The following is a 22,918-nucleotide window of genomic DNA, read 5'->3' on the forward strand; positions in this document are numbered from 1 at the left end:
GTTGGGGGTGGGGTGGGGACAAACCAGAGCTTGGTTCTGAAGACTGTGGGTTTTCCACCCTCAATAGCAATCACAAAAATCGCCGGGGGCCCAAACTGTAACCTAAGTTACCCTCAAACTGTCCATTTCAGGTCTGCTACTTGGTAAACTGGGATTCGCACCCACCTGCAGAAAAGGTCCTGCGCAAAGTTTGGCAAAGGGATATTGCATCGGTCCCTGTTGAAAACGAAACAAGTCTTTCATTCCCCCCGCCTTTGAGTTCAAATTCGAGTGCTGGCGCCGGGGGTGGGGGCCGAGACGGCCCCGGGGAGAACCTCGCATTTAAGAAGCAGCTTCCCAATCAGCTCGCGAGGGAACGGCGCGCTCCCCCCTCCCCAGCCGCGTCCTCTCCCTGCCCGCTCCTCGCATCCCTCCCATTCTCCATTTCCCTTCCTTCCCCTCCCCGGCAGGGCGTGCGCCAGTCCGAGGCAGGATCGGGTTCCCCGCCTTCCAGTCCAAAAATCCCGCCAAGGCCGCAGAGCAGAGGAAAAGCCGAAGTGGAGAGAGAAGAAAGAGAGCAGGGAGTCACCGGGCGTGCGGGGGCAGAGAGCAGCGGCCGCCGCGAGCACCAGCGACTTGGGTACCTGGACTCAGGGCAGAAAAACCTCTCCCGGATCAACAAAGGCAGCCTGAGCGCGCACCGCTCGTTTGCGACTCCAAGTAAGTCGAAGCGAATGCGCGATTCCTCCAGAGGTGTCTCGGATGGACACCTTTCTGGGCGCCAGCGCGTGATACTGGTGAGAGTGGGAGAGAGGCTGCTGGTGTCTCTGCTCGTGGGGCTGCTTTCAACACTGATGCGCTCCAGAGGCTTACTTTGGGGGAGTCAGGTCAGATAGTCAGGGACCCCCGGGAAGAGTGTAAGCTTTTGACGTGCAAATGGACTGGGTTCCTGGCTTCCAGCTGGATGGCGAACGTGCGGGGGCTTTGCCCTTTGTAGAACCTGAGCTAGTAGGTGTGTCTGTGGCTGGGTAGAGAAGAGAGAGAAAGTAAGGCAGCCTGAGCAAGCAGGCTCGTTTTCCCATCTTTCCTCAGCTTCCCGGATGGCCCCAGGGCTTGCCAGCTGATGCGTTTGAGCTGGCATTTCTAGGTACCAAGTGGGAGCTTGTTCCTCCCAGTGCCAGCTACCTTGCGCATCCCTCACAGAGCATCTGGGCACTCCTTGTCCTGCCTGCCAGCCCAGGAATGGTTCTAGAAATGGTTCTGTCCGAAGTTTAAAAGACACACCTTGCATCCCACTTCTCATTTGAATAATTTTAATAATTGCCCTGTACAGAGACACTTGAACTTTTTATTTCCCCCACGTAAAGCTAGGGTATATTGATTGCTAATTGGCTAGATTCTCAGTTTTTGAGTTGATGCGTCTAATAAGTTAAAATATTTCAAAAGAGAGGAATGTATTCTACTCCTTCCCTTCCCTACTTAATACATAAAACAAAACTTCCTTTCTCTTCAACACACACACACATGCAAGCACCCTTTTTTCTCTAACACAACACAACACTGAGTTTACTTATGCTCTTGTTAACTCACCCCTCCCTCTGTTAACAGCTGCTTTATAAGTTTGGGGGATACACTGAAAAACTAGGAGTGGCACATGGGGGGAGGGGTGGCAATGACTGGGAGAAGGAACGATTTGAGAAAAATTAAATTCCAGTCTTTTTGGCATTTGGCGTCTTTCATCTTGAGAGTTATTTAGGCGTTTTGCTCTAACAGCTTGAGAGAGGTGATGTGTGTGTGTGTGTGTGTGTGTGTGTGTGTGTGTGTGTGTGCGTGTGTTGGAGGAAAGGGCCTGGGAGGAGGTCCAGGAACTATCAAGAAAGCTTTTAAACTAAAAACATAATGAAGCGATTTCATGATTTCAGGCAAATGTGGTGTTGGTGGAACAGTAAAGTCCATTTTAGCCTCTTGAGCATCTGGGGATAAACTGATATTTGAAATATTGGAAGGTAATGGGAGTGAGACAAAAGAGGTGTCTCTCAGCATAGAAAATAAAGCTTCTATTTTCCATCTTCTTTATGGTTTTATTTTTAAATAAATTAGGCATTCTAAAGACCAAATCATAAGAAAATTTATAGTCCAGTTAAATTCAAAGGCAATTAGACTGGATATTTTCTTGTTTTTCCTTCCTTTGGGACATGAGTTATTTTAGAGGAGCAATATTTGTACTTTCTCATTTAAATTAGAGGATGGCTTTTAAACAATTATTTCATTAAAAAAAAGCAATTATTTTGTGCTTTAAGAAACTTTGGTGCTTTGAATTCTCTAATTGTACTTTAAATTGGTAGAAGTTGTTCTTCTCCTCTTCCCAGGCCTCTTTTAGGACATTTTTTTCGCATTTAGTGAAAAGCCTCTATAAGGAACACCCACCTGAAGCCATACTTAACGCGTTAGCTGCTGTGTTCCTGCTGCTTGCTTTTTGGTATTATATTGTATTTTCAAAGCTAGAGCTGTGAAAGAAGAGAAACTCAGTTAATATGTGACTTTTTATTATCTGACTTTTCAATGGGGTCTTATATAGAATGAGAATAGTAACATTTAAAAATATTTAGAGTGTATTATATTTATAACACAATTCTGTGGATTTCTAGACTTCTTTTCGTGATATTGGGAACAATAAATTTACTAATTTATTGAAAATTTCCACGTATACCTTAATCTTCACATATAGCAATATGTCACAGAACCCGCATTTTTAAATGAACATTTTTGATGTTTTTACTCTAGAAAACCTTGTGGCCTGGTTTGGATTTTCACAGAATCTGATCACTGGAAATAACTTGAGAGAAATAAAGTCCTTAAATAATTTAATTGCTTTTATCAATAAAGTCAATCTTAGAAATCAAATATTTTGAGTTTAAATATTTTTTCCTTTTGAATATACTCTTGCTTTCATATTTAAATGACATTCTCATGTGAATTCTGATCATATTCTTATTTGCCATGTGGTATTTTATTACTATTTCAAATTTTCTGAGGAGACTGAGTTTGGTTGGCTTGTTCAAAATGGTACATGAGTTAATAGTGGATTCAGGGCCAGTAGTCCTAATTCTGATTATGAATTCCAGTTCTCCAAATACACTTTTTAATATGATGACATAGTAAAAAGGGGAACTGTCCTTGACTCCCTCCTAAGGTAATGCCCAAACCAAGACCACCCAGGGTGATCAAGGGGCAAGCTGAGTGCAGGTCAGTCCTGTGTGAAGAGATGCTCACCTTTAAGCATCTGGTGAGTCAGACACCTCCAGTTGCCCTTGTTCCCTTAGTTGGATGCTGAGTGGAGCCTCTCTAAGGGTGAGTGATGTTGTCTCTTTTGGCTGCAGTTCTAATGAATAATCAGAGAGCTTTTGTTTCCTCTTGACTCAGTTCCATGTCACACATGGGGTAAAATAATATTCAGATATGGAGCTTCTCTCTATGAGCTGGACCTGCTTTTTTCCCATTGAGTCAATTGGCTTCAGTGGAATTTGGGCCACAGCCTTGTGTTGGAAAGCTGTTCTCCATTCTTGATGTTTATGTCCATTTCAAGTTTCCATCCACTGGGCCATTTTTCCATGCACTTCTTGCCAATCTTTTATGTGGCATAGTGTTCCAGGTGTCATACGATCTTTCTAGATTGTCAGACATAGCAAGCCCTTTGTTCCTCCCTATTTTAGTACTTGGTAAATGACAAGTTAAGACTTCTGTGGTTTAGAAGGCTAACTATAATGTAATGTTATCAGAGGGCATTATAATTATGGTAACATTGCAGATTTGATTATGTAGATCACACTCACCACAAATTCCTATTTATTTTAAGTAGGCAGGGAACACAGTGACTGTCATGCTCAGGGTAGTTTGAGAAATAATTAAATTTCTTCTACAGTGCTTTATTTTGGAGTCATTTCTTTGTAGTAGATTTACATAAAGTGACATTTCAAATAAAAACATCATCATAATGAGTTTCCTAAACCCAGAATTCTTAAGATTCATAAAATTCATAGTTAGTTAAAAAATCTATTGTTATATATTAATCTTGAATGAAGTAAGTCAATAGTAACTGACACTTGGGCTCTTAAGTCTAAGAATTGTGCTGAATGAGAACCAAAAACATCATTTTAAGGCACATAGAGCATTCTGTAACTCTCAGCTTTTCCTCCCACTTCTTCCACTTTTTGTACCAAGATATGAGATGACTGTTCAGTGAAATTATAGACGAACATGGAGAGAAAGACAGCAAGTCCTCAAACTTCAGTGTGGAATTTGGGTTAAACTGAAAGTGAAAGTGAAGTCGCTCAGTCATGTCTGACTCTTTGCGATCCCATGGACTGCAGCCTACCAGGCTCCTCTGTCCATGGGATTCTCCAGGCAATATCGCTGGAGTGGATTGCCAACTGAATCAGTCTGAAATTAAAGCCTCCAAGAGTGGGTTTTCCCAGGCAAATCCTCCTCTAGGTGGCGCTCTAATTCTCCCTCCTCTTGTCTTCTCAGCCCCTCCATCACCCCTTCCCAAGACTTCAGTTCCTCCTTTCCCAGCAGTGTTACCATTGGAAAAGCACATCGTTTACCTCTGAGGATTACTCACTTTTACCACCAACTCCACTCCACCCACCCCATCACTCCTTGAAGGCCAGGACACTCTCATTCATCTTTAGAACCCTAGAATATCTAGAGTGGGACCATTGAAATGCCTGATAAACGTCTGATGAATGAGTGAAAAAGTAAGCTAATGACTCTGAATACCGTTCTCTCTGCTCTTCCTCATGCTCCAATGACCTTGACTGTCTTCCATACTCAATCCCTATAAACATCACCTGGTACCAATTTCCTGTTTAAAACCAAGTACCCCATTCTCATCCTTGAACCTCTAGAAGAAGCTTTCCTCTCTTCCCCTCACCTCCATTATTGCAAACGTATAGATCTGCCAGTTCAGTGGAGTGTCTTCCTTATCACACTTCACCTTGTTCATTTTAAGGCCTTTGACCTTGCATGGGTCTGACTCATTCCCATAATGGAGACAGAAACCTTCCCTCTTCTTTAACAAACTGTATTATTCGAAGCCTTAAGACTGAACACTTGGAACATTATTTTCATCATAACTTCAGTGTGGCTATAGGCTTTTGCTTTTCAGAACTAGTAACATGTATTTTCTCATCATATTTCTATAACAATTCTACCTAGGTAGGCTGAGCAGGACTTTTTTTTTTTAATTGATAAGGATGCAAGTTTAAAGAGGTTAAGATGACCCTATGCAAGAATCTTGGAGTTTTTATAAGATCTTAAAATTCCTAGTTTGGATATTTTTTCTCCTCTATAATATAATACCATCTCTTCCTTTGGCTAGTTAATTTTCTCTCTCAGTTGCCTCTCAAATCAAACCTAATCTCCAGTGTCTATGCAGTGAATGGCCAGATCACCCAGGGTAGTGATTTCTGGTCCTCAGTGTTTATCAGAATGACTAGAGTCACGTTTCAGCATCCAGATGCCTGGGGCCCATCTCCAGAGATTCTGATTTGAGAGGTGGAGTCAAAGAACCTGTACGCGTGACAGGCCATCTGAATGCAGGTGATGTGTTAGAAACATCAGCTGTAACATTCCATCATTTGAGCTCTAAGATGAAAGAACTGAAGGTAAACCACAGCTACACCTCTTGCTAGCTGTGTGGCCATTAGCAAATATTGTGATCTTTCTTGCTTCAATTTCCTTATTCCTAAGATGAGGCAATGATACTTATCTCCTAGGACTGACATGAATATTATTCTAGAAAATGAGTGTGAAGGACTGAACCCAGAGTCTGACTGCTACAGAGTATTTGACGAGATAATGGAAATGCTGATTATGGGGATGCAGCCCTCCGCATGAAAGCCCACCCTTGCTCTCCCCACCCTCCCCTCCTCCACTGCTTTTATTTCTCATGTCCAGCTGGCATGAGACACAGACAGACAGAAACCTAGTCTGTGTCTCACAAAGGTGAGACTTTCTGCTTCTTGCAATGCTCCTGCCTGCTATACTCTCAGATTATTCTAAATGCGGATCCAAAACCCCCTCTGAAAAGAAACACATGGGACATTTGATCGTGCTCCAGGCCCCAGGGAATCTGACACGTGAGGTCCCCAGATCAGGCTGTTGACCTTGGCCTTTCCTTTAGTGTTTGTGTGCTCCTGCTCAGCTGTGTCCGAGTCTTTGCAACCCCATGGACTGTAACCCACCAGGCTCCTCCGTCCATGGAATTTTCCAGGCAAGGGTACTGGAGTGGGTTGCTATTTCCTACTCCAGGGGATCTTCCCAACCCAGGGACTAAACCCGAGTCTCTTGCATCTCCTGCATTTGTATGCTGATTCTTTACCATTGCACCACTTGGGAAGCCCGCCTGTAGTGTGCAGGAGAGCATTTTGCACACTGGACACTTCTTATCCAAGGTGCAGCCTCTTCATTGCTGGCATTGATGCCCACAGCCATGTCCTCCCTGGCCCTGCTGCCCTCTTGGAGCTGCCAGCTCGGAGGAAGGAGTCCAGGTTTGAATCACGAGCCTGCATTTATCTCATTGCAGTTCTGCCTGGTGCTGAGTATGTCCTGTAGGTCCTGGAACCTTAAGTTTTCTAACTGTAAGATGGTGATGATGATGATGGTGATGATATATGCTTTGCCTTCCTCCTGGGCTGGTGGTAAAGGTCAGTTGTGTCCGTGCAACGTTTATAAACTGTAAACTGTTATTCGAAACATGAGCTTCTGTTAATAAAAGCAATAGGGCCGGTTCTGTCTGTTTCTTTCCCGATTCTGCTGCTCATCACGATCATTTTCTCAGGACCTAGAGACTGCCTAAGACGTCAGAAGGTAAGTTTGATCAGATGAAGTGAGTAGGAGGCAAGATGTGTGACAGGCAGGTGTGAAGAAAAGGAAATTTGAGTCAGAGTGAAAAAAAGAAGAGAATAGACAACTCTAAAAAAAGTTAAACTAAAATGGCTATGAATTGTTTTACTAAATATTATGTTAGAGTGCTTCCTCAGAGTTGTACAAGATGCCTACCAAAAATTCCAATCAGTTATTCTCAGTAAATTTAGGTTTTTATGGTGGATGAGCAGCCCTTTGTTTATACTATAGATGTGCCCCTCACACTTTCATATGCATATCAGTCACCTAGAGATCTTGTTAAAATGCAGATTCTGGTCCAGTAGGTCTCTGGCTGACTCTCAGAGGCTGCCTTTCCAACAGACTCCCTGGTGATAGCAGCTGCTGGCCCAGGGACCTCATGTTGAGGGACCAGCCAATAGTGTTTAGTTTCATAAACTTGGAAGCCTACGAGAGGAATCAAAACTCTCTAATCATGATGTCCATAGCTTAATACACACACTGAGGGCCACTGGCAGTAACACGTCCTTCTAGTGCAAAAGCTGATCATGCCTGTATCTTCACATCCAAATAATGTTTATAATGTTGGATCACTTGCAGAGGAAATTGACAGTCACCATCCGAATTGCCATGGACTTGACTGAAGCCCCTTAGGAACCCAAGGCCCTTTGTCAGGTGTGATCTCGGGCTTCTTACGGGCACTCTGCTGGAGCTCTTCCCTGAGAGGGTGTCAGTGAGCCAAATACTGCCGTTTTCATTTACCTTAGAAGCTGGCGAGAAGTGTTCAGGAAATTCCATCCTTAGTATGAGAAGGATGTAATGTAATACGCTTTCTGCATCCTACGGTGTTCTCTTCTTGAAGGTTTGAACATCGTTTCTCTCTTGGAGGTCCCCTTCCATATCATAAGGGATATGGATGCAGGGAGCACCCATCTGTGTGTCTTCCCAGGAGACACTGGGCTGCCCAGAGAAGGAGCCAAAGGTTTTTGTCTCAGAGTCCAGATACAATCAGTAAGGAACATGTCTCAGTCCCATTTTTAGCTAACAGAGAAACTCTTCTTCACTCAGGATAAAATGAATGGAGACCATAAAAAACTTTAAAATAATGTTTCCGTAATGGCCTTCCTTATTTGGGAATAATATGGTGTCTTCTAACCTGGGTGAGGGATTATTGCTCTTGACAGCAGAGAATCATCTCTAAAGTTTTGGTGTATAGTGGCCTTCGTTTCTGAGCGTTAGAACATCAGAAGGCTTCCACTGGGCATCTGCCAACCGGCCAGATGGACACTTAACAGTGTCCATGTTAAGCCAGGAGTTGGATCTTTGGCTTAAAAAAAAATATCTTGCTGCTTTGGAGAATCTTATGCGAGGGCCAATTTAGTTCTTCAAAAAATTTTTTTCTATAAAAAAATGTTGCCTTCTGTGTACAATGTATTCCTTTAAATATGAGCTATGGTCCAAGATGATCAAATGAAGTCTGAAGCTGCTATGTGAAAGAAAGCAGAAAGTTTATTAAGTTATTTTAACTGCTGGAGGTACTTACATTTTGAAACAATAACATAACTCCTTTCTTCCCATCCTCTTTTAATTACAATATATGTTTAACTATTCAATTCAAGGCCTCTGGCAAAATGCAGAACCTTAAATTCAGCTCAACGCAATTCAAACTTGTAAAAAGATTGATTAATTTTAATGATGTGAAACATAATGTGTCTTTTTATTACTATGTTTGTTATTAGGAAAACACAAATATACACCTGAAGAAACACATTATTTTTTCTCATTTTGGAACAATGTGTCCAAGCTATAGGATTTTTCAGATCTTTAAAGTTATGAAGAAGGAAAAAAATGACTTATAATTATGCTCAAAATAGGCACCACTATTAACACTCTGATACACTTTTATAGTTTTCCTGATTTAAGTTTTGAAAATAGTTGTGCAAATAATTGTCCTGCTCTTTAGGTCAACATTGTAATCAAAATATGCTATATTTTTATAGTTTTACACACATTACCATGTGCATTTGTTTCTACTAAGTGGTCCAGTTAAGACGGAAATTCAATTTATTTAGCTTGACATCAGTAAATTTGAATCATAAAAAGCTTAGTAAATTAATATCATGGACTGTCATTAAAAAGTTGGAAATAGAAGAATGCTAACAAACAACCATCATCCCACGAAGCAAACAAAAAATCTTTCTCCCAGCAAAGGATGGATATTTAGATGGGAACAAATAATCCTGTGGACCTTAGTGTGTAGTTAAAGGTCAAGCTGAGTAAACATTATCTTTCATTCTTAACCTTGCAGACCCTTCAGATACGTATCCAGGGGTAAATGTCTCCCCAGGGAAGCCACAGCTGCCTGATCCCACCCAGGTTCAATCTCAACCCCTTAGCAGGTCCCAGGAGCCGGAGGAACTTCTGAGCTGCTCTGGGCTGAGATGAGTGGGCCTGATGCACTGCAGGTGGTAAGCTTGCAGGGGCAGCTGACCTCTCTGAGGCAAGTCCCCCCAGGGCTTGGCACTCTTTGGGGAGTATTTATTTGCTCTGTTATTATTTGGAATGACTAGTGTGCAGATTGGCTGTAGTTTAAAGCGAGTCAGATCACACTTGGGTTTGTCAACCACACTCTTGTTTGTAGAGAAGGGGGCGAAAGTTAAATGCTTTTATTGTTTGTGCCAGTATTGGGATTCCAACCAACTTGAGCCTAAAATAATTTCTAGCCTTTGAAAACAGCAGTTTGGGTCTGATGGTTAGGGATCACAGAGTTTGCCCTCTGATATATGATATCTGGGGATTGGAAGGTGTACTTCAAGGCTGTCATAAATGAATTTGGATTGGAGAAACCGATCAAAAGCAATTTAGCAGCAATAAGCAGGTAGAGGTGGATTTCTACCAGCTTCTCTCTAACTCAATCCATATTTCCGAAAGGCAAGATAACTATGGGTTTCTGATATCTCATCCAGTGATTTCTCTTGCAAGAGGTTAAAATGAGCGCATTTAACTTCAAAGGCAGCAGAACCAAGAATTCAAAAGAAATAGAAGTGGACATGAACTGGGACCCTAGGGAAAACATCCGAAAATCTGACAGAAGCCTGATGCTTGGGCAGAGGAGCTTCAGATCTCACAGAGAACCTTAGGAAGGGGGGAAATGCTTTCATTGCCTGTGCCAGTATTGGGATTCCCACCAACTCTTTCCTCCACTCTGCATGAACTCTCTTTGGGTCCTTTGGGCTCAGTTAACTCTGGTGGGGTTCGTTAGGAGATTTCTCCCCAGTGGCTTTGTCTTGATTGCTTTCTAAATCTCCTAAGCTCTGCATGCCTCTTGGTATAAGTCATTCCAGGACAGGAGCAAGCCTGTCCCCTCCTTGTTCCTCTCAGAGGAAGTATTTACAGACAAAACAGTATCAGTTGTTCAAGTGAAGAGCTCCTGCCTTAAATAGGACATGAGCAATCTCGGATGCTGGGCTGTGAGCTAGACAAGCTGGTTGCTGGAGTCAACTTGTCCATTAAGCTTACACCCTCTACCCATTGATTCCATTCATACCTTCCCCACTCTTGTAGAGGGATCATGAAAGGAGATCAAGGAACAGACCCAGAGGCTCCCTTTCATGGGCACAACAGCATCCCTTCTGGCCCAATTAGCTTTCTGGATTAGTTTTCTACTCTGACTTCTACTCACCAGCTCTAATATGTAATGTTAAGTATCTTTGTTGAAATCAGAAAAAAAAGTTTAGACTTGGGCATTTCTATTTAAAAACTATGTATTGTTTCCTTGTCTTCTTCTCATCTCGATTTGACCACTTCCTTACCTAATTTCCAAGTCCATATCAAGGTATGGCCAGGTTCATCATCATCTTTTGGAACTTGAGCAACTATTGAAAATAAGGACAGAACACAAGAAGACGTGACCACTCTCCTTAAGGTGATCTTAATGTTTCTTCGGTGAGGAAGATCAGCCTAAAGTATTTGTATCTACTGTATGTTTGTATTTACTATGACTCATAATGCTGCAGTGAGATCTCAGTTCCTCATAGGAGGCTAGGAACCTCTGAATTTTAAGAGGTGAGAAATGTAATGGTTGAGTGCAGGACAGTTAGGAAAGCCTTAAGGAGCAAGTAAAAAATATTCCCCAGAAGGTGAAAATGGAGAAACTATGGGACTGTGGCTTATCGGACTTATTTGACTTTTACTGAAATAAGGATGTGGAAATACCCAATGAGGAGCGCCATGTGCAATTCAGGAGCACTTAAGATACATACTAGAAAAGATAAGACGTGAAAATACTGACTGGTGTTTCCTGAAGTAAATCTACAGATCTTATAGATTCCTCAAGGTGGCATCTGGCTGATTTTATTTCCATTTGTCAGTCTCTCTATGAAGGTGCTTCAATTATTAAATCATTTTGGATTGTCTACCCTTGGTATTTAAAGGAAGTCACTGTATTAGTTCTAAGTTTCAGTGGTCCCGCGTCTTCTTGCTGAACCTCTTTGTTCTATCCTATACCTCTGGACAATTGGTTCTCGTTCTTTCACTTTGGGTCAGTTCAGTTCAGTTCAGTCGCTCAGTCATGTCCGACTGTTTGCGACCACATGAATCTGAATCGCAGCACGCCAGGCCTCCCTGTCCATCACCAACTCCCGGAGTTCACTCAAACTCATGTCCCTCGAGTCGGTGATGCCATCCAACCATCTCATCCTCTGTTTTCCCTTTTCCTCCTGCCCTCAATCTTTCCCAGCATCAGAGTCTTTTCCAATGAGTCAACTCTTCACATGAGGTGGCCAAAGTATTAGAGTTTCAGCTTTAGCATCAGTCCTTCCAATGAACACCCAAGACTGATCTCCTTTAGAACGGACTAGTTGGATCTCCTTGCAGTCCAAGGGACTCTCAAGAGTCTTCTCCAACACCACAGTTCAAAAGCATCAATTCTTCCATTACCCAAATAGCAAATGGCAAATTGAGTAGTAGGTACTCTGCTGCTGCTACTGCTGCTAAGTCACTTCAGTCGTGCCCTACTCTGTGCGACCCCATAGACGGCAGCCCACTAGGCTCCTCTGTCTCTGGGATTCTCCAGGCAAGAACACTGGAGTGGGTTGCCATTGCCTTCTCCAATGCATGAAAGTGAAAAGTGAAAGTGAAGTTGCTCAGTCTTGCCCAACTCTTAGCAACCCCATGGACTGCAGCCTACCAGGCTCCTCCATCCATGGGATTTTCCAGGCAAGAGTACTGGAGTGGGTTGCCATTGCCTTCTCCAGTATGTACTCAATTCATGTTTATCGTTGCATAGAATTAAGACAACCTTTCACACAGGGAAGTTTGGAGCTTCCCTGATGGCTCAGACAGTAAAGCATCTGCCTGCAATGTGGGAGACCCAGGTTTGATCCCTGGGTCAGGAAGATTCCATGGAGAAGGAAATGGCATGGGTCACAAAAGAGTCGGACACGACTGAGCGACTTCACTTTCTTTCACATAGTTTCTACTCACTTTCCCCGCTCTCCTGCACTCCCTTCACTGACCCCGGTGACATTTAATATTAAATGTCACTAATCCCGCTGCCTTCACCAAAAATTGTGACATGAGCAATCACTTTCTTTGACCTCTCTAGCTTTTCTACTTCATCTTTCATACTCAGGGATGTTTTCATAATCATTGTGCAGCCGCTCAGAGTCCCACGTCTGTTGTAGTATGAAGACAGCTGTATCTAGGCTTCATGCTGGCCTTGGGCATCCCGGGTTTCCCTTGGTGTGCTCTGGGGACAATGGCAGTAAGTCAAGTTCAGGACCTTCCATTGCATCTGAGGCTCTGATCCTAGGAAATGCCAGGGCCAGGGAGGAGTCTTCATCCCGTATCACCAGCTATTTCTAGAAGCTGGAGACCTTGCTTTCTTTTCTTATCACTTTTCCTTTTTCTGTTCTGAGCACAATTCAGTAACATTACTAACTGAGTCCCTGAATGGTTAAGTAACTTGTTCACGGTCACAAGCTAGTGAGAGGTAGAACTGAGAACATCCTTTTTTGTTTTTTGACTGTATCATGTGGCATGTGAGATCTTAGTTCCTTGACAGGGGATTGAACCCACACCCTCTGCTTCAGAGGCTCGGAATCTTAACCAGTGGACCATCGAGGAAGTTCAAGAAGTAGAACGGAGATTATAGATCAACTATATCTAACCACAAAGCTCCTAAACATTACACTCTTCCACCTACACCCGCTGTTCTATGACAAGGGCTCAGTGAGTATCTGAAGATATTTTGACTCAATCCCTTCCTTCCTCCCCTTGTGTCCAGGAATATGTTTTCTATGTATTTTATTTCTACCTCACTATGGTCAAGCGAATACTCTCTTTTTGGACAAAGAATCCTGTTGTCAGAGTGGCTTTCCTTGATTGTATATTGCTTTATTTGCCACTGCTTTCTCAGGCCTTGGTTTGCCTGGCCTGGTGGTTCAGTTGGCTTGTCCTGAGGAAGGGCATGGGAGGAGAGGAGGCTGGAGGGCGTCTGGGTGATGCGCTGTCTGGTCCTCCAGGCTGCTATCACCTGACCAAATTGTTTGCTGGATTGCTGTGTTCCAGCCCCAGGGGAGGCCACAATGCCCTGTTTGTTTGTGTATGAGAGACTCTGGCTTTGATTAGCAGCTAGCTTCAGTGCAGCTGAACATACAATAGGGACCAAAGGATGGGAAAAAAAATCCTGCTACAGTTTCCCATTGGAAAGCATTCACTGTCAAGCTTGGAAATCCGACAGTGGGGCGCAGACGGATAAAGGCTGGGAAAGGTTAGGTGATGGATTCTCCATGCCCTGCAGCCCGTTGTGTGAGATACAGTCACTTCTTTTCGTAAAGTACTGAGCCTCTCTCCCTCGAGATGTCTTTTATGATTAAGGTTTGAGACTCGTGTTGATGTGGTTTGACGAGGGGCAAAGCCTGGAAGCTGAAAAGCGTGAAGGAGCCCCACAATGATAAGGCCAAGGATAAAAACGGTGAAAAGGATGCACCCATCTTAAAGGGCTAGTTACACAGTTAAAAAAAGTATTAGTTTGGCTTCATGGAAGAGATAAAAAGTAACTATAACTGTACTTCTATCAGTGAAGGAGGAAAGTAGCAAGTTTTTTTTCATTACATAGGCAAAGTTAGTGATTTCATAACGTAGACGCACTGATAACAGATAATTTACTTCTTCTCATTAAATTCAATCTTTTTTCTAGAAAAACCACCCCTATCTGCTGGTAGCTGAATAATAAGATGTCTGCCTAAAGACTTGTCATAGATCCTTAGAAGAGTGCTTCAGTTATCAAGAATTTTTCATCAATAGTATAGCCATCTGAAACACTGTGCCTGTTACAAAAGCCACTGCCCATTATCCTAGCTTGTAGGTACCTGATTTGGTCTTCCAAAGAGGGACAAAGCAGGCTTAAAATCAGAAAACCACACAATGGTTAAATGGGAGAAGAGTGGTTATCAGGTTGTCTAGAAGAAGTGACTCTGATCTGGCATGGAAAAGGGAGGCTGCGTGAAGGAGGTAGGGTTTTGAAAGACAGAGTGGTACTCTCCATGGCAGGAAGGCATGAAGAAGGCATTCGAAGTGAGGGCTGGAGAGAGAGGAGTAGCAAAGAGATGATAAAAAGTAAGTATTTGGGGCCAGAGAGTAGAAGGGCTTGATGTGTGCAGACAATGGGTGACCAAGGAGTGAAAGTTAGGATTAGGAAAAAAGTTTTGGATAACAATAGCAAGACCCTTGAGGTGCAAGCTGATCTACTTGAACTTTATCCCATTAAATAGTAAGGCATCTGGAGGTTCTGCACAAGCAAGGAGAAACTTTGCTAGAGTATAGGAAAGATTAGAGAAGTAACAGGTTAGAGGTGGAAAGAATCCATTAGGTTTTAAAAAGTAATTCTCTGTGTACCACACCTCCTCCCAAGCCCTTGATCTTTTCAAATTCTGGAAATCCAGTTCACACTTCGGTGCTTTGCTTGAATACCATATCTTCCATGAAAATTGTCTCCATTCCTCTAGCTAAAGTTAATATTCATTCCTTTTTCTGTTTTACAACTTTCTAAGATTTTTCTTTTATAGTTTTTATCCATTCATTCATTCATTCAAAAATATGCAATGAACACGATCTACTGGGTTCTGTGTTAAGTACTTCCTAGTACAGAGATCGGAGAAGGCAATGGCACCCCACTCCAGTATTCTTGCCTGGAAAATCCCATGGACAGAGGAGCCTGGTAGGCTGAGGTCCATAGGGTCGCGAAGAGTGGGACACGACTGAGCGACTTCACTTTCACTTTTTACTTTCACGCATTGGAGAAGGAACTGGCAACCCACTCCAGTGTTCTTGCCTGGAGAACCCCAGGGATGGGGGAGCCTGGTGGGCTGTCATCTATGGGGTCGCACAGAGTCGGACACAACTGAAGTGACTTAGCAGCAGCAGCAGCAGTACCGAGATGAATACAACAGTGTCTTTAAAGCTCACAGTCTAGTTGGAGAGCAGGTACATCAATGGCTAATGGGTGCAGTGTTAGTGCAATGATCTAGATAAGCACTCTTGAAATCCCATAAGAGAGATACCTGATTCATTTGGGAGTGGATTCACGGCAGGCTTCCAGGAGGAAGTGTCTCCTGACTTGTGTTTAAAGACTGAAAATGTGGGAGTTCCTGGTAGGGACAATAGTGTGAATCCTGACTTCATTTTTATATAGCAGTTATTTTAAATAGCTGTTTCTCCCCTACTTAACTACAGAGGTCTTAGCCCAATGCTTTGCATGATGCCAAATGTCTGTAAGAATGAATAAACGCATGGATTTCTGATGCCTTTACATTAGCAGGTACTTAGGAAGAATTCTTTCTGGAGACACTATGAAGGAAAATAGAAGCTATCTGATATTAGGATGGATGTCTAGATGTTAAGATGGGTGTGAAGGGGGAGTAAAAAATGAGATGTTGATCAGTTTGAAAGAATTCCAGTCCCACGGATGGAAGAAACCTAAAGAAAGAGCTGGTATAGGAGAGGAGGTGGCGTGTCTTGGACTTGAAGGAATTGTGGAAAGATGGATTATCCTCAGAATGGGCCATGAGATGGATCCAGGCTTCCCAGGTCTCTGACCTTGATGGGTATCTTCACCATTTTGGAGGCCAGTTCGTGAGAAGGGGCCTCAGGCTTGCAGCACTTGGGCAGTGGAGACCAGGCTCCCAGCTGAACTCAAATCCCCAGGCTCAGTATTGTACCTTCCTCCCCAGGAGATTTTGCAACATGCTTCTGCCAGAATGAGGCCAGGTCATGCTAACAGTTTTATTTGCTGGGGAATGCACAGTATTACTTCGCTCCATCTCATAAGGTTTCCTGGGATGCACTGGCTTTCAGGAGAACTCTGTAATCAGGTCCAGGCATTCCACATGCACGTGGAATGGTCTGAAGCCGCATCTTCCAAAAGGGGTCAGTTGGCCTGTGAGTTGGCTTCTGTACTTTGAGTTCACGATGCCCACATTTCCCTTGAAACTGCTGATTTTGCTTTGCTCGAAGGAATGATCTTCTGCCAGCCGTGTACAGAGTCATTTCTCCTGCACCCAGTGGAAAAAGTAGTTATTCATGAAACACAACACCAGAGTGACCGTGGATGCCAGATTGTTGTGGTTCAGTGAATATTGATTAAAATATGTGGAGAAACCCAAGTGCTGAGCCCTCAAAAGGAGAACATGTCTTATGTTCAACGCTCTGCGGGGAAGGAAGACTCCCCTCCCTCTCTGGTATTTTCTTTCTCCAGCTCCAAGATCCTCCTTCAGAGTGAGGGCAGAGTCAAGGTAAATGGATCATTTTCATTTTCTTTCCTTAAAAATTATTCTTCCAGCGTTGCCAAAAGCAAAGAAAGCTCAGGAAGTCAAAATTGTCTGGTTTCCAATCCCTAATTCATGTGAGAGTCAGAAGAGGCAGGAAATGTCCTGGGGACAGATTAGCCAGTTTTCTAAGAAAACCATTGTGCCTAGGATATATTATATGTTTTTATTGTTACAGATTGGGACATAGTCTCCAGCTTCTGTTCACGGTAATTGGGAACCTGTGAGAGTGAAATCTTATGAGTTTTATGGAGGTTTTACCTCTTCTGGTTCCTTGGACAAATAAGTAAGCTTCTGCCAGGGGGAGCCTACTGTAATACAATTAAGGATCTTTTATCTGCAGATTCGCCACTTGGTATTAAACAAAATCATATCCAATTTAGGCTTCTCTATAATGAACCTAGCAACTAACTTCCATATAATATTTTTCCATTCACGAATTGCTTTCACACATTTTTTTCTCATTCTGTCCTCAGAGCAATCAAATGCTACCAATTTTAATAACTTCACTCCTTATACAGAAGAGGAAAAGGACACTTGGAGGGTGGAGACTTGACCAAGGGTTCTCCAAGGAGGTGCCTCATCTACCTCATAGGATAGTTTGAGGAGTTTTCATAGTCTGTAAAAGCATTTTGTGAAAGAAAAAAAAAAAAAAAGCAAAGTCAGCATTCTGTTCTTTCCTGGGTATAGATTGTGCTTTAAAACACTGGCTTGCAATATTTATTCTAGAGCAATTTCTTAAAGAACAGTTCACCTGCATTTGGATCTGGGGTTGAATCCTCCACCTCCGAAATCAGAACATTTAGGTGAGGGCTTGGGAATATGAATTTTTAACCAGGCCATTTCATATGAAGCAAAGTTTGAGAAACACTGTGTGTGTGTGTGTGTGTGTGTGTGTGTGTGTATGTGTGTGTGTGTGTGTGTGTGTGTGTGTATGGTGCTAGCTGTCTTCCAGAAATTATTGGAAATAGATTCTAGGTTTTAGTGGTTAACTTTGTTTCTGAGTTAAGTAATTTGAATCTTGCAGGCTTCCACTTCCTTGATTGTAAAACAAGAAGCCTAAAATAAAAAGATCTCTGAGATGCCTGAAGCCCTTTGAGTCAATGGCTGTCTTCTTGCCAAATTTTGGTCTCCTGATTCTTTCCTCTCTCCTCCTGAAACGCCCTCTGAATGTGCTTCAGTCGGTGGTTCTTAATATGTGGTTCCTGATCTGGGGCATCCGTTTCACGAGGCAAATTCTCAGGTACCACCCCAAACATGATAAATTAGAAACGCTCAGACGGGAGTCAGCAATCTGGGTTTTAATCGTCCCTTTGGTGATTCTAACACATGATGAGGTTTGAAAACTGCTGACTTAATGCATTTCTGATCCTGGCTAATAAATGCGTATATGTAAAATGTTCAGTTACATCTTGTTTTCTTTGACCTGTGCATTGGCCAAAAGTCTACAGTTCTCTATTGCTCAAAGAAGGGCAATAAGGAAAATATGATCTCTGTGTTTTTAATTGATGACTTCTGAGAGTAAAGAATCTGATTTTGCATGGTTCTAAAGTAGCTTCTTTTATTCATAGAGTTAGAGGTTATATGAAAGTTTGGCAGAGAACTAATATTTTCAATTATGGGTGGTTTTTGCCTTGTGTGGTTCCAATATGCATGAAGTTTGGTTACTACAGTTTAATTAGCACCAGGTCCCTGACAACATGGTTCAAATTTTAGTAATTGCATAAAGTACAAATTAAACTGCTAACTTCTCAGTCCACAAATAAAGAGAAAGAAAAAGAAAGTGAAGTCACTCAGTTGTGTCTGACTCTTTGAGACCCCATGGACTGTAGCCTGCCAGGCTCCTGTATCCATGGGATTTTCCAGGAGAGAATACTGGAGTGGGTTGCCATTCCCTTCTCCAGGGGATCTTCCTGACCCAGGGATCGAACCTGGGTCTCCCACACTGCGAGCAGACTCTTTATTGTCTGAGCCACCAGGAAATCCCTCAGTCCACAAATCACGCAGTAAATAACAGATTTGTTTTATAATCAGTGAGCAGTCACATCATTTCTTCCATGCCTTGCCCATCAGTGGTCCCTCTGCATCGGTAATTCATTTTATGCACAGACAGTGAAGTCTGGAGTTTTGTTGCCTCCTTGTCTCCCAGGATAAAACCAATGACATTTTTCAGAAACAGACAATTTAAAGAAGAAATTGGCCAACAGAGATGAATTGCAGGCAAGAAGTGAGAAGTGATTTAACACTGGAAGTGAAATTCAAATGAAACATAAATGGAGTTAGAGAAGAAATATCTATCCGTAGGTGGGTACGTTGACACTGCTGCCAGTTGAGAAGCTCTGCATTCGCAGCCAAAGACACTTAGTGGAGACAAGCTTGTCGATATAAATGAGGAAGACAGACAAAACAAAGAGGATGAAGATGTCCCGAAGGAACTGATGCTGGCAAGAAACCCACTTTAATGGAATTCTCAAGTATATTTTAAGATAGTGAAAGCATGAAGAATAAAACCTTGGAGGCCAATCCAAACTTAGAGAGCCATGACAATTGGCCCAGGCATCGAAAGATGCTCACAATGTATTGTAATTTACACAGTGAGAAGGCAGCAAGCTGTTCAAAGTAGTCATGGTAAATATTTTTCCAAAAAAAGAAACACTTTAAATCTCAATATTTCTAATGGTGTAAGTTACCATATACTAAGTAAGTATAAGCTTCCCTATATTTTTAAATTTTCCTATGCATTTACAGGGCCTTCCCAGGTGGTGCAGTGGAGAAGAATCTGCCTGCCAAAGCAGGAAATGCAGGAGACAGAGGTTCAATCCCTAGGCTGGGAAGATTCCCTGCAGTAGGAGATGGCAACCCACTCCAACATTCTTGCCTGGAGAATCCCACGGACAGAGGAGCCTGATGGACTTCAGTCCATGGGCTCACAAAGAGTTGGACACAACTGAGCAAGGATGCATGATGTACAATACATTTATATCTGATACTAAGAGTTTTTAATGATTTTGCAAAAACTTTTGAAGTTCAAGGAGCAATCATAATTGTTCCTAATTATTATTAAGTTTGCTTGCCATGGTTTCAGTTTACATGACCATTTTTATTGTTTCACATTTCTGTGTAAAGCAGTGACTGTGTATATCTGTCTATATACAACTATATGAGATTACATGTTTTGTAGTTTTAAAAGAGTATAAATGAAAACATCCACCCATTTATTCACTCATCAGATATTTATAGGATGCCCATATACTGTAACGGAGAAGGCAATGGCATCCCACTCCAGTATTCTTGCCTGGAAAATCCCATGGACAGAGGAGCCTGGTAGGCTGCAGTCCATGGGGTCGCTACTAGTCAGACACGACTGAGCGACTTCCCTTTCACTTTTCACTTTCATGCATTGGAGAAGGAAATGGCAACCCACTCCAGTGTTCTTGCCTGGAGAATCCCAGGGACGGGGGAGCCTGGTGGGCTGCCATCCATGGGGTCGCACAGAGTCGGACACGACTGAAGCGACTTAGCAGCAGCAGCAGCATATATTGTACTATACAGCGACACAAGGGTGAAAAGGTAAAAGGCACCTACTTATATTGATAAATGAAGAACAAAATAAATAGACACGATTTCAGTTAGTGGTAAGTTCTAAGGAAAATAATAAAGAGCAATTAGATGGAGAATGATTGTGTTTATCAAAGGAAGGGGGGATAGTGTAGGGAGGAGGGTATCAGGAAAGACCTATTGGGTTTCAACTAAATTCTTTTCTGAACTGATAAAAACACCTGCCAAATCTTATATCCTACAATTTCAGTTACTGAGTCTAAACTTCTTATTCTGTAACTTGTAATACAATATATTTTTGAAAATTAGCTATTAAATACTTGCTGTTGTTTTATTTCTAAGTCATGTCTGACTCTTAGCGACCCCATGGGCTGCAGCCCGCCAGGCTCCTCTGTCCATAGAATTTTCCAGGCAAGAATACTGGAGTGAGTTGCCATTTTCTTCTCCAGGGGATCTTCTCAACCCAGGGATCAAAACCTGTGTCTCCTGCATTGGCAGGCAGATTTTTTACCACTGGGAATGCTAGGATGACAGCTATTTCCTCTCGTAATTCAAAGATAAGGAAAGATAGGGATGAAATGGGGCTTCCCAGGTGGCTCAGTGGTAAAAAATCCACCTGCCAATGCAGAAGCCAAGTATGAAACATACTGTTTTACTTATCCTAGTCATGTATGGTCTGTTTTAAATACAGCAAAACCTGTAATAATAAATTTATGAATAGAACCTTAACTCAAGACTGAAGCATTAAACAATATGTTATTTTTATTGATTATATGTATTTAATCTGAAACCCTATGTGTGAATCCCAAGGGCTGTGGGTGTATTTCAACTGAGAAATGAATTTTAAATAGGGTTTGGACAAGGAGAGGAAACCACATGCTGAAATTCATTAAAAATGTTGCTTAAACTTTAGAACATAGCTTTCAAAAATGATATAGAGAAATTATAAATCCACACATAAAATACTTTTATTATCTGTCATTTAAGAACTTGACATCAATGATAAGCACTATTAATGACAAAAGAAATATTGTCATTATCACATCTGACTTTTGTCTTTAAGACATGGATATAAACAAAGACATTAGCTTATTTTTTTAGGTGGTGAAATATGAAACTGTGCCTATATATACATATATACATATATATAGTCATTTCACATACACACAAAATATATGTGTATGTGTACATACATACATACATAGATGTATAGAGAGAGAATCATTTAAAAATGGTTAAAGCCAAGCAGAAATTCTGATCATGTTTGGTTTAAAGGATTGTCTTCTTGCAAAGCAAGCATTTCTTTGATTCTTGGTCAACTGTGAGCAGGTGGAACTGAGGCCAGCTTGATAAGTGATATTAACCTGAGGGGCCAAGGGTGGTGGAGGCGGGTTGCTCTGCTTATTTTCTGTTGCTATTCAGCACCACTTGGAGCATGCACACGGTACTGGCAGTAGCAGGGGAGGCCTAGTAGCTGTCGGGTCACTTCCTTAACTGTCCATTAGCTTGGATGCTCGGAATGGGACACAATGCACACTTTTCAACACTCCTTACGGAGGCACAGTACACACAGCTCACCTCAGAGCTGCCTGGGCGTCGGGGAAAATCAGGCCAGAAGGTCTAACACAGAGGGCTCCCCCAAGCCCAGCTTGCTCTGTGAGATGAATAACCATCGCGCCCAGACCTCTGAAGAGGAATAACAAGGTCTCCTGTGGGGCAGGTGGACAGTGAGCTGCAGGACCAGAGAGGCCCGAGCGCTGGTTTATGGAAGCCTCCTGCTGTTAGAAACGAAATTCAATTGCAAAGCTAACATCAGAAAATCAAGAGAAAACGGATGATGCAAACTTGGGGGAAAAACCCACAATGTTCCTTTTCTGTTTCATGTCCAGCATCATATCTTTTTCTACAGTATTTCTGATACCTGTCATAATTCTCTTTCCCTACCTGAACATCTTCCAGAAGATTTTTTGCCCTTTCTTTATCTCTCCCAGCCACAGCTTTAAGTTGTAGATGGAGTAAAAGTACTCTATAATCTTATAAATAAGTATGTATTAATTAATGCCAAGGCCAGGTATTAAACTCTAAGAGGAAAACAACAGAATAGAATAGTTAGAAAATATAGTTCACATTTTAAACTTGACACTAAAACGGTCTGCTTTAAAGAAAGATTCTAGACCTCACATACGGGTTTTATTTTTTCTATCAGGTGAGTGAGGAGCCAGGGTGAGCATGGGGGAGGAGCTGTGTGTGCATGTGTGGGTGAATTGTGATGGAAGACGAATAGGAAAAGAAATAAGAAGACTATTTTATTCTTCCATGGCATAAAATAATAAGAATTAATAATAATAATAAAAATAAATTTGAGGATGCTCAATGGTTGTCATTTAGGTATGAATGTACATTTGTATTTTCCAAGCACATACTGACCATACGTATAGTATGCATGGGGATTTCAGAGCTAGAAAGAAGGAGGGGTTTGTTGTCTGCCTCTTAGAATGTTGGAGGAACTCATCTATGTAGATTCTTAGTAGAGTATGTTTCCAGGGGGTGTATCAAGGAGGGCAGTGCTACTGAGTATGGACTGAAACAGTGACCCAGGCCCTCTTAACATTCCTTCTGACCCTGTAATGTCAGTCAAACTCTACCTTCAACATAGAAAAATACAGTGT

The 22,918-nt window shown here is 42.2% G+C and overlaps 1 protein-coding gene across 2 annotated transcripts in view; it reads left to right on the forward strand.

The window, feature by feature from the left end:
- PTN (pleiotrophin) overlaps positions 277 to 22,918 on the forward strand; it is a 106,284-nt gene continuing 83,642 nt past the window's right edge. The window contains exon 1 of one of the 2 annotated variants that reach the window (XM_005679510.3): positions 277 to 699. The gene's annotated coding sequence lies outside the window, so the exon portion shown is untranslated. The remainder of the gene's footprint in view (positions 700 to 22,918) is intronic. The other variant, XM_005679509.3, reaches the window with a different exon arrangement.

The sequence above is a fragment of the Capra hircus genome, chromosome 4 (assembly GCF_001704415.2).
Source record: "Capra hircus breed San Clemente chromosome 4, ASM170441v1, whole genome shotgun sequence".
NCBI classification, from domain to species: Eukaryota; Metazoa; Chordata; class Mammalia; order Artiodactyla; family Bovidae; genus Capra; species Capra hircus.